We start from the raw sequence: 13,569 nt of genomic DNA, 5'->3' as shown, positions 1-13,569 counted from the left end.
AAATCTTGTGGATTAAGCAACAACTCGAAGATTTTGGAATCAAACTTAATGAAATACCAATAAGATGTGACAACACAAGTGCCATAAATCTATCTAAAAATCCAATTCAACATTCAAGATCCAAACATATTGAAATAAGACATTATTTTATAAGAGAACATGTTCAAAACAAAATGTAATTCTTGAATATGTTTGCACTGAAAATCAATTAGCCGATATCTTTACAAAGGCCCTTAGTGAGGATAGATTCTGTGAAATTAGGAGAAATCTAGGAATTCTAGATCCATTTGCCTAAAATTTCTCAATTTCCAAAGAATTGATTAGAGCTCAAGTTTCAACATCTATCCTGGTCCCAAAAGCTCAAATTTATCATTCTAAAAACTTATCATTGAGCAAAATTCCTTCTCCCAAAATTTCAAATTTTTTTGGAATTTATTTGCATTTTTCCTGAATTTCTGAACTTCATGAGTCGACCCCCATGAGTCGACTCAATGGCAAACTTGTAAATCCCACAAACTTTCAACGGGTTCATTGTTTTTATAAGGGTTACTGTTTGTGAGACGACTCATCTTCCCATCGTTCTTCTTCCAAAAGTCATTCTTCTCCAACTCTTCTTGCTCCAAATCCAAGGATTTATCTCGAGGCAATTCTCCCTCCTACTCTCCACCAAAAATTGCCTCCTTGGAAAAGAGATTTCTCGTGCTTTCTCGCATTGCTTGGCACGGTTGGAACGTGCCCTAGCACTTTACCGAACTTCCAAAATCCAATTCTTTTCTCCACCAAAAACCTTTGTCACTCTCTTGTGATCCCTCCTCCACTCAATTCAAGTCTTCTTGTCTGCTACTTTAGTGGATATGGCTCCAAAGATGAAACTTCCCCAAAGAAGGAAATCAATCCGTGAGCCTGAGAAAATTGTCTGAAAGAAAAGGCATGTTCAGTCTTTCAGTGTTCTCACTCCAGTTTCAGTACCTACTCAAGGTCCCTCTCAATCCTCCATAAGCCCCAGTGTAAATCCTCTCTGATAGAAAAGTAGAAACCGGGAAAAATATTGATTTTCGGTTCTTTGAGAGAGAAGGCTTTACTTTTGCAAGTAAGATCAAAAATCAAGGATGGGAACTCTACTGCTCCCTTAAGGAAGTCACCTATGTTGATCTAGTCAGAGAGTTCTACCAGAACCTAAATTATGGAAATGGGTCAGTGACTTCAACTGTAAAGGGGATTGACATATGCTTGGATTCTAGGATATTGGGAGAAATACTTCAGTTGCCTAGTGAAGGATACTCATATATGAAACTTCCAATTAAAGAAGAAGGGATCAGAATTATCTTAGGAGAAGCTTTTTCAGGAAATTTAAACAAATTGGAAGCAAAGCTATTATCCATTGAGATGAGGGTCCTGCATCAGATTGTAACAAAACTCTTCTTTCCTAGGAGTGGTAGGCATGATCTACTGTCTGGCAGAGATGTATGTGTCATGTTTCATGTCATCACTCAGACCCCCCTGAACCTCCCTGCACTTATGATAAAGGCCATGAGAGAAACCTTGAACAGATCCAAGGCACACTTGCCTTATGGTATGGCCCTTACTAGAGTATTTAGGAGGTTTGGAGTTAGCTGTGAGGGGGAGGCACCTACCAAACTCTCACATGTGGATACTTTCAACCAACACAGCCTGCACCGAATGGGAATTACAAAGACTGTTGGTGGTTGGATCAAGGGCTCTGAAGAAAGAGCTGAGGAGAGAGTTGAGGAAAGAGCTGAAGATAGAACTGAAGGCAGAGTAGAAGAAGAAGGTCCATCTTCTCCTGTACATGACTTCAGGGCAGCTTCACCAGATACCCAGTTCATTCCTGATACTGAGGCTGGCCCTTTTGAGTTTACTAGGATGCCCACACCAGTGCATCAGCCAGAGAGCAGAGCACCTCATTCAGAGTTCAGACTGGCTGACGATCAGATCGAGCATATATCTCAGCGTGTGGCTTCTTTGCTGTCTAGCCAGTGGAGTAGTACTTCTTTTGCACCTAGAGCTACCTCTTCTGATCAGACCATTACTCCCCACATCTCCACTGTGTTTCAGATGATATCAGATCAGTCCGTCAGGATACAGCAGCTTGAGGACACAGTCTGGAGACTGACTGGCAGAGTTCTTGACTTGCAGGGGCAAGTCCTTGCTTTGGCCCATCCCCAGCCACAGGAGTCAACCATTGAGGTCACAGACCTCACTACAGAGGCTGGCAGGCTCAGAGGAGCACTAGAAGGTGGATATGAATTACTGAGGAAAGAGATCCGAGGATCGAGTGAGCATGCTACTACCCAGTTCACTGCTCTACTTCAATCTATTTCCAGAGCACTGAACGTACTTGATTCTATTAGACTCACCCTTTCTGTTCATTCCCTAGCATCTCAGCGTTCTCAGCCACCCAATTCATCTCACTCTCCTGCTCGTGGCAGAGGCAGACGGGGTAGAGGACGCACTTCTGATCCATCATCTCCTCACCCTATATCTGATGACTCCGATCATTGACTTATCTTGATCTTTACTAGATCCTAGGTGTTAGTGTCTTGTTCTAGGATCTATACCTCGGGGCCATGTATTGACAATTAGCTGGTTGAATTTTATTTTTAAGAACTATGTATTGAAACAATTATGATATTAATGGAATCATCTTTTACCTATATTTCTACCTCTTTGTAATGATCATATTTTGGTTATATATATTCTTCTTATGGAAAAATTGTCTTCTCTTTGTTGTTGTTTGCTGTTGATAATTGCTATATTAAGGGGGAGCAAACATTTGTGAAAAACTCTAAAGGGGAAGAAATTAAAGAATATTTCAGAAAAAAGAAGAGTTAACTATGTTTGATGATGTCAAAAAGGGGGAGAAATTAAACAAAAACAAAAATTAAAATTAAACAAAAAGCAAAACCCTAAATTATGAGAAAAAGGGAGAGAAATTAAACAAAAACAAGAATTGGAAGATTAAACCAAACTTGAGAAATTAAACCAAACTTGAGAAATTAAACAAAAAATTGGAAGATTAAAAAAAAAAAATATTGGAAAACAAATATTGGAGAAATTAAACAAAACTTTGAGAAATTTGATATCGAAATTTGGTATCAGACAGAAATTAAACAAAAAGTCATCAATCAAAAGCAAAATCATAAGTACAATGCAAATAAGTATTTTTTTTATATGCTCTGATATATTTCAAAATTCAAACTTGCTCTGATACATCTTTTGAAATTTTATTCACCTTGATACAACTTAAGAAATTTGATTTACTCTGATACACCCTAAAAATTTCTTTTAACTTGCTCTGATACATGATAAAATTTAATCTGATACAGTGTGAAGGTTTCTCTGATATATTATAACATTTGCTCTGATACAGTGTGAAATTTTCTCTGACATTTGCTCTAATACAGTGTGAAATTTTCTCTGACATTTGCTCTAATACAGTGAGAAATTTTTTCTGATATATTATAACATTTGCTCTGATACAGTGTGAAATTTTCTCTGACATTTGCTCTAATACAGTGTGAAATTTTCTCTGACATTTGCTCTAATACAGTGAGAAATTTTCTCTGATATATTATAAAATTTTTTTGCTCTGATACATTGTAAAATCTTTTCTGATAACATTGTAAAAAAAAAAAAAAAATTATTTTTCTTGCTCTGATACATTGCAAAATTTATTTTTCTTCTCTTGCTCTGATATATCTTAAACTCAAAATGATCTAATACTCTTTTCAAATCTTTAAGAAAATGGACAAACTATTTTTGCATTTATATTACATGCCAAAAGAATCATACTCTTTTCAAGCATATACACCTATAATGGATTCTTTTGAAATTAATGCATTAACATAAATATTTTTGTTCAAGTGTTTTGTCATCATCAAAAAGGGGGAGATTGTTACTCCTAGATTGATTTTGATGATTACAAAGCAGATTGAAGGGATACAAATAATTTTAAAATGAAAAAGTCCTTATGCTCTTCAAGGGCAAAATCATAATTTCACTAAAATCTTGATTTGATAGTACCATTTGGTAGAACAAATGATTTGAAATCTATTGGTGAAAATTTCATTGTGTTTGGACTTATATTTTTGAAGTTATGAAGGTTTGAAGTGCATGAGTCGACTCATGAGTCAACTCATGGCACTATGAGCTGAATGGCACGAAAAAAATTCCCATGGCACGCTGGATTTTTGACTTGGCACGACCTGTGAGTCGACTCATGAGTCGACCCATAAGGCATGAGTCGACTCATGAGTCGACCTCTGCTGATTTGAGCCAAAAAATCCAGAAATCAGACCTTCTGGTCTATGCAACAGAAGTCGACTCATGAGTCGACTCCTGATGCATGAGTCGACTCATGAGTCGACCCCTGCGACGGAAAATGTCAGCAACGGCTATTTTTTTGCCCATTTTAATTGTCATTTATGCTTCCTAAAATTGCTCTAACGGCTCTTTATCTACCTAAATTATTTTCTCTTGCTTCTAATGCTACAAAATGCTTAAAATGGTGAAAGAAATTACAGATTAAATAGCGGATCAAACGTGAAATCAAAAATGAGAAGAACAGAAGAGAGGATCCGAAATTTGCACGAAAAAGCCTGAGATCAACGAAAAATCCAAAAAGAAAAAAGAGAGAGGATCCACAATATACCAGAGAGAGTGTGAAAGAGAAAAGCAAGAGCTTTCAAGGAGAGAATTCTTCACGCCTATTGTTTCAACCTTGATCTAGAGATCATTTCAAAGCTTTCAAGAGATCTTCAATCAACAATCAACCTCTTCTCAAGCATTCAAGCGTTCATCCACTTTGAGAAAATTCGAAAAAGGGGTTCTTCATTTGAGTAAAGCTTTTATTGTTATATTCGCTCATTTAAGGAGCTGTTATTGTATTGATCTGTGCTCAAAATTTTCTAACTCTTTGTGAGTTTTTGTTCTTGTTTTTGGAGGATTTCCAAAATAAGGAAAGGTTGATCCGAACCTGAAATCGGAGTGTTTTGGGTTTACTTGTACCCGGAAAATAAGTGATCTAGCTTGGGATAGCTAGTGTCGGAGTTTCCGACGTTTTGTATTCGGGTTGAATACAAAGGATAGTGGATTGAAATTCTCAAGTAGGATCTTGGGGAGTGGATGTAGGTGCAAGGTTAGCACCGAACCACTATAAATCCTTGTGTTTGTGGTGTGCTTTATCGCTTCACTTTATTTCTTTATTATATTCTTGCATTCCTGCTTTAGGTAATTAATATTGAATTAAAGTCTTTGTTTTGTTCTTCATAAGTAATCTGTTGGGCTTAAAATCTTTAGAAACCCAATTCACCCCCCCCTCTTGGGTTGCATAGCTGGGCAACACGGACTTCAACAGTGTCAACCAAGCCCCTCCAACAGACAAATTCCCTCCAGACCCCTCCAGCAGTCGGCCTTCCACAGTGTCCTTCAGACTCCCCCAACGGACAAACTTCTACAATGCCTTTCAAATTCCACTATCGATCGATCTTTTATCGGATTTCTCATGTAACCGGACCTCCCCAGCAGACAGTCTTCAAATAAGCTTCTACATCAGACAAATTTCAGACGAACTTCTCTAGCAATCGAAATCCAGCCGGACTTCACCATCAGGGAGTTTCCATCCAGGTTTCTATAGCAGATGACTGTCGTCTGCAGCATCAACGCCTAAAGCATAGTTAACCCGTCAGTAATCTCGAAAACATCCGAGCTTCTCTTAGATTGCTAAGATAGAGAGCTATTCGACCCCACCAGATGTCCCAACCGAGCTTCAGTCGTCTGGCCCGAACTCCTCGACAAGTCGCGACAACGGACACCACTCTACTCTCCGTAACAAATTCCACGTGGCTCCACCACTCTCCGATAAGTCGCAACAACAGACACCACTCTGCTCTCCGTAACAAATTTCACGTGGCCCCACCACTCTCCGGCAAGTCGCAACAACGAACACCACTCTGCTTTTCGTAACAAACTCCACGTGGCCCCGAATGGCCCACTACCAGGCGGTTACGCTCTCCCGTCTATAAAAGAGACCCCCCGATACGTACTCCTGTAAGCTTTAAACACTATCTCAAAACTCTACTAAAATCTTATTCGAGTGCTCCATTTCTGTTGAGGCAGAGTACTGACTTGAGCATCGGAGGGTCTTGCCGGAGCACCTCCAACTCCAGTTTAGACTTCCCTTGTAGGTCCCAACGGTGGTCGTGATCCCTTCAACTCCAGCTTCTCCGGCATCGGTAGAATTCTGCACCAACAGGCTCCACCCTCTAATCACCTCACCCTACAAGCCAATCAATACTGATGAAATTTGGTGAAAACATATTGATTTTCCATTGAGCATATGCGATGAGCCATCATCGATTCATTACTAGAAATTGAGGTAAGAGACCTCAAATCTATCTTTTCATCTTATCTCGACTTTTATGCCATCGGTGTAGTAGTTTAGACCGATCGAGTACCAAATTTGTGATAGAATAGGACTTCCCCTATTTCAAGTTTGATTTTTCTTCCTTTCTTTGTTTTACCGTGGCCACTATTGGGGTCATCTTCTCTTTGGCATTGGGCATCATTGTTGGCCACTGGCCTGAGTTTCCACCACCATGGTGAGGAGAAGAGCAAAATTGGAGGAGGGAAGTACTATTTTAAAGAAATAAATTGATATTGTTATATATATACACACACACATAGACCAAGTTCATTTTATGTGTTAATAAGTTGATGTTGCATGGTTCATCATTAATTGATGTTTAATAATAGATACCATGTTGAATAAAGAAAAATATAATTTAACATAATCGATTGGTTTTGGATGATATCTGGATTAGTCGATTATACCAGAAATATGGTGTGTATACTGGGTCAATCTCGAATTAGGGTGCAACATTGTGTTTGGTTTGCCATGGGATGGAGCATGATTGTGACTATTCTAATGCCAAAAATTAGACTATGACTTTAATAATATGGATTGGGAATAGACGATATTTGGTTAGATTGGCCATTCAAGAAAGATGGTGTGTAAGAACCCAAATTTTTAAATCCTTTAGCATGAATTTTAATGCAAGTGAAAAAATAAAGAAAATCTATTTGACTCATGTGTTGCGCATGTGAGACGGGAAGAGGACTCTCAATTGAGTCCTTCTTCTCTTCTGAGTTAGATCGGGAGAGGGATTCCAAGACCAATTGAACTCCAGCGAGGATCCTAGGATCTATGCCAATAAATCTCCCTCCTATCCTCCTCAATGCATCCCTCAAATCCACAACCAATCACTGGTGAGGCTGCATGATTTCTATAGGTTGCCATCATGTGTTCCTCGGCAAATCATCATAGATTTCTCATCGGAGATGAGCTAGGGATCACTTCTTATTCCCTCCTTCATGATCCCTAAGTTGTGTCTATCACTTGTGATTAAGATCGTATTGGGAAATGTGTCCCAAAAAGTCAATCGTCAAGCTGTTGACGGTTGAGCAACCAAGTATTATAATTGATTTGTTAATAAATAAAATATATTTGGCATTTTCATCATAAGCTTTCATCTTCAAATAAACTCCGTTGTTATGATGAACTCCTTAGGACTATTTAGATTCGATAAAGAGAGGATTTATCGATTAGTCCTTAAAACAGTTCAAGATCAAATGATAGGCTGTTAACAAGGACGACAGCTCTATCAAGCATAGATCGCTGTAGGCCATATGGGTTGGTTGTCCTCTTAACCAAAGAGTGTGGAGACACTGATATGGTATACAGGTGAGATATACTAGTACATCATCATTGAACATGACCAACTCTAGAGTATTCTGCTGTCGAGAATGTCTCTGATGGGATATAGGTATAAGTGTCCCTTAGACTTGAGATCGCCTCAGTGACTTGCAAGCAACTCACTGTGCTTTGGTACTGGATTAACTGAATTTCTAATTCAGAGATGGAAGGCTTCAGGGCACAGTCAAGTACTTCCAAAGTCAGAGTGTGATCGAGATGGGATTGACCACTCCAAGAGTTGGAGAAGAATGAGTCGCTGTATTTCAATTTAGCAAAACCTTAGCCAGGGTAATCCATCAGATGGATTTGATATTTTGAAATATAATGTGGACAACCTGATCAGAGTTGACAGTTGAACTCTGGGGTATCCTATGATCATTTTGGTCAAGGGGATGAATTATATGAAAACTATATCCGCATGGGTTCTAAGGATGTTGTTCTACACATTCGACCTATCCGGTCGTCGGGTACCATTGCTAGATGATCACTTCGATTGGTACAAGAATTTATTTCTATACTATCGGTTTAGGTTCGGACCTATGAGATCACACACATTAGAGTTCATGATCCGATCGGATGGTTGATCAATGATTAAGAATTATTCTAGGGTTAAATGATCAATACGATTGACATTTAACCCAGTGCAAGTATTGCAGGAGGATCGATTAGCAATTCGATTGCTAATTGGCTTAATTTGATTAAGACAATGGGCTGAGATTAATTCTAATTAAATATAATTTAATTAAATTTAGTTTTAGCTTGATTGGATCAAGTTCAATTGGTTTATTGGATAAGCCAAGTGCAAGGAAAAACTAGTCCTAGTTCAACTAGGACTTGGGTCAATCTAATTTCTAATTTGATTAGAAAATTAAATCAGATTTAAATCTAATTTAATCTGATTAAATTAGGTTATTAATTGGGTTAAGACCTATTTTAATTAGGTTGATCTAATTTTGGTATGATTTGGTTTGAGAAACCAAATTAAAACAAGTCATAAGATAGAATCCTAGTAAGACTAGGATTCCACCTTGCACCACATAAGCCTTCCCCACGCCCTCTCTCTCATTCAACGCCAATCTCCTCTTATTTTGTGTGACAAAAGCCCTCTCCCAGGTCTCTCCCACATTCACAAAAGGTCTCCTCTCTTCTTTCTTACATGGAAGGTGGTTTGGATCAAATAAAAAATGAATAAGTTTGGATTTCGAATTCTATGAGATAGAGTTTTAGAAATCCAAAACTCTTTCACTTTTGCACTGAATTTATCCAAATTTTTTTTAGAATTTTTGTAGATTTTAGGGTATACATTGTGCACCCTTTTCTGGTGATCCATGCATGAAAATATGAAGGAGGTGCTCAAGAGTTGGGCGCCCCTTATCTTGCCATGTTTGGATAAGCCTTGACTAGGTATTTGACCTAGACAAGGACTCTATCATATCTCTCTATATAAAATGAGTTTCTTTATAAAATTTTTAGAGGAGATAGATATTTGAGAGACCATTGAGCCATCCATAAATTAGAGAAAAATACCTTTTGGTCGTGGAGATATAATAGACACAAATTAGGATATCTAGAGAGAGAAACGAGAAGAAGAAGAGGGTCTTCTTCTAGGGTTATTTGTTTTCATATCTTTCCTCCCTCCATCTTGAGTTTCCTGAGAGCGTCTCAGATCTGAAACTCTTTCTTCTACTTTTCATCTTTGGAAGAGTCTAGAACAAGAAGAAGGAGGTACCTGATCAACCATCAAAGAAGGATCAGCGCAGTACTAGCATACTGTGCTGATTTCCTGAAGCAGGACTTCTGATCGAGATTCGTGGGCTCGTGTGGACGACTCCTAGAGGCCGGACATGTGTGCGGCTTGCAACATCATCCTCAAGCCCGGATCAGCAAGGTTAGAACGTCTAACTTGCAAGGTAATAGATCTGATCTATTATTTAATACATACATTAGATGTAGTATAGAAATATGTTGATATGATCAACATGTAGTTCATGCTATATTTATATATTTTAATTTTTGATTTAATGCTATGTAGTAATCATGTAATAGAATCTTAGATCTAGAGATTCTCTAATTTTAAAAAATAATTTTGATTTATTTTAGTCTTCCACTGTATGATCTTGAAAAAGTTTCAAGATCTAACCCTGAAACCCTAGATCTGGTTCCTACAATTGGTATCAGAGCCTAGGTTCTTTATTACATAATTATTTATACATGCTTAGATTATTTCTTAGATTAAATCTAATTTATAATCTAATTATTAAATCTAAAATTAAAATTTCAGATCAATCACGAACTGCAATGTTGTCCTGCTGTAAGGTTTACCCCTTACAGTGCAAAGGTTGTCCTAGTTTGTGTAGATCTATCTTTAATCATAAATTTGTTAGATATGATCTAGATTAAATTTATAATTTATTAGATTTAAAAGATATTTAAATCTGAAATAAAATCTCTTTGTTAATAATTTTTATGCAAAAAAATTATTTAAAGTTGAAATTGTTTCAATTACATGAACCTGTTTAGATTAGATCTAAAGTTGTTTCATGTTTATTTCACTTGCATCTTGATTATGAATCAAACATGTAATATGGTTGGTAGAATCATATTGTAAAATTATTTTACAAATATAAAAATTATTTTTTGAAAAGTCGAACCCAACCCTCAGCCCAAAACTTAATTAAGAATTAAGAAGTTGTTTGATTAGGTTCTAGGATTGTGAATTGAAGAATCTAAGACACAAACCATAACACATTGGGTTAATGGGTTAGTGGGAATTAGGTCCATTAATTGGGTTAGACCTATGGTTAGATTAAAGATGGACTTAATTAGAGAATTGACTAAATCTAATCAATTGTTGTCTTAGATTAGGTCAAGGATTCTCTAGATCAATTACAATAGTTATAGTTGGTCAAGTCCATGTCTTTAACGAGAACCAAATGGACTTGATTCTTGGCTAAGCGGTCTAGCACGAACTGTTAGGTTGATCTAATCGAAACTAATTAAACCAGTTGGTGTCTAAGATAAACCAGACCGGTGATTTTTAATTGGGAGCCCGCTTACCTGGCCATTTCTGATGGTGTCTAAGGCAAGCTTTAGCAAACCCTCCCACTGATCGAACTTACCTAGCCTCTTGCTGAAATTATGTTTTGATCGGATCACTTGACTATTCGAGCTGACCCATGTCAGCTAGGTAAATCAGTGTGACTGATTTAGGTGCTCCTAGACCAGCCCTTTTAATGGTCTCCCTTAAGCTGACTTGGTGAAGCCAGTGGGAGGATCATGATAAGCTGGTTCAATGACCTCATCCTCTAAATTATTTAAATCTTCTAAAATTATTAGGTCCTTAAAATGATAAAGTTATGGAGATAACTGAGTCATAGTCTCCTATTAAGGTGTTTGATAATGAGTCCATTAACTCAATAATCATTGCAGACCCAAAGGCCTGGTGCTTGTTGACTAATGAAATTATCACTCATCATATGACGACTTGAAAGTATCTCTCTAATGGTGGTTAGGTGAGCCAACCAAAGTTGGGCTTAATCATTCGTTGGTTAGATACACCAAGTATGATCATGTTAATGGTTGGACCTAATCGGATCCTTACAGTGGAGGCCAAAGCCTACTAATTAGGTTTCTAGGGCAAAATTAAAATTACTAGAAATTGTTTAGAGAAACAATTGGTTATGAACCTACCCTTAGATGTACATGGGTTGGCCAACCAAAGTTGGGCTTGTGTGCAGTCTAAGTGGATTCTAGTACCCACTAAGGAATTAGGGTAATTCCTCGAATTAGAGGTAGAGGCTACCAATTCGAATAAAATAGTGGGAGAAACCTTTTGATTAAAGTCTAAATCTTTAGGTTTAATGAATCAATTACTAATTAGGTTATGGTTCTCCTTTGTGCAAATATGGCCACTTCCCTATCGCTCTGATCATTGTTGGACAATGATAAGTTGGTGGGACCCAACTTCGATAGCTGGTACCAAAAGTTAAAGATAGTCCTGAAGCATGAACGGATCCTATATGTGATAATGGATCCTGCACCTGAGGAGCCAGCTGCCAATGCACGTGGAACAGTCAGAGACACTTACCAGAAGTGGCTCAGTGATCGGACCATGGTGTGCTGTATCATGCTGGCTTCCATGAGCGACGAGTTCAGTCGTAGATTCGAGATGGCTCAGCCAAAGGACATGCTTCAAGTATTGGAAGATGCCTTTGGCACACTCGATGACGTAGAGAGGCACAAGACTAGTTGTGCCATCTTCAACACCAAAATGCGGGATGGTGCCTCTGTCACTGATCATGTATTGTACATGATCGAACTGATGGAACGATTGAGCAAGCTCGGCTTTCCCTTGCATGAGCAGCTTGGGAAAGATGCAATACTGAACTCGCTACCCAAGTCTTATCTCCCATTCCTCACTCATTATAGAATGACAAAGTCTGAAGTAAACTACCACGGATTACTGGGATTGCTTCAGAACTTTGAGAAGGATCACCAACTCCTCAAGGAGTCGGTGAAGTCAGTGGGAGGTTCGTCTTCTGGTTCTCGACCCTTTAAGAAAGGGAAGAAGAACAAGAAGAAGAAAGTGAAGAAGGTGCATGTTCAGGCTGGGACATCAGTGCAAGGCCAGACCAGAAAGATCAAGCTCGATAAGAGTCTATTCTACTAGCAAGCACCCTAGATTAGATAGTGTGTCAGATATCTACTTATGGCACTGTAGGCTAGGTCATATAAACAAGAACAGAATAAACAGGTTGACTCAAGAGAGAATCCTCGAAGTCAGTGATTGTGAATCACTTTCAACCTGTGAGTCCTGTCTTTTTGGTAAAATGACCAAGTCACCTTTTACTGAAAAAGGTGAGAGAGCTACTGAGCTCTTGGGCCTAGTACATAATGATGTATGCGAGCCCATGAGCATAGGTGCTAGAGGTGGATGTTTCTACTTCATAACTTTCATGGATGACCTATCCAGATATGGATATGTCTATCTGATGAAACATAAGTTGGATTCATTTGAAATGTTCAAACGATTCCGAAGTAAAGTAGAAAAATAAACTGGAAAGAGTATTAAAACTCTTCGATCTGATCGAGGAGGAGAATACCTTTCTAGTGAGTTTCTCACATATCTAGGAGAGAATGGGATTCTCTCCCAATGGACTCCTCCAGGAATACCACAGCATAATGGTGTGTCTGAAAGGAGGAATCGGACTCTGTTAGACATGGTCCTATCCATGATGGGTTTTGCTAGCTTGCTGATATCCTTCTGGGGATATGCACTCGAATTGGCCTGTTATCTGTTAAATAAGGTTCCAAGTAAGTCTATAATTAAGACTCCATATGAGATATGGACGGAACGTAAGCCAGCACTTTCACACCTTAGGGTCTGGGGGTGCCCGACCTATGTCAAACGATTAGTCACAGACAAACTTGGACCTAGGTCTGACAAATGCTCATTCATAGGGTACCCCAAAGAGATAAAAGAATATTTTTTCTACCATGCTGATGAACAAAAGGTGTTCATCAGCCTTAAGGCAATCTTTTTAGAAAAGGAGTTCCTTGGTGAAGGAACCGTTGCCTCTAAGGTTGAACTTGATGAAGTTCAACAGGTAGAAGGACCGACACCAATAGCTGAACCTGAGTTAGATATGATTAGATCAGATTCGGAGCCCAATGTACCTGCACCATTAAGGTGATTCGATAGAGTACCGCGTCAGTCAGATAGATACTATGGTTTCTTGGTCCGGGATGGTGATCCCATCGAACTTGATGAGAATAATGAGGATCCGATCACCTAT

Source organism: Elaeis guineensis, chromosome 16 (assembly GCF_000442705.2).
Source record: "Elaeis guineensis isolate ETL-2024a chromosome 16, EG11, whole genome shotgun sequence".
Classification (NCBI taxonomy): Eukaryota; Viridiplantae; Streptophyta; class Magnoliopsida; order Arecales; family Arecaceae; genus Elaeis; species Elaeis guineensis.
The sequence above is the reverse complement of the archived record's forward strand: the minus strand, read 5'-3'. Positions refer to the sequence as shown.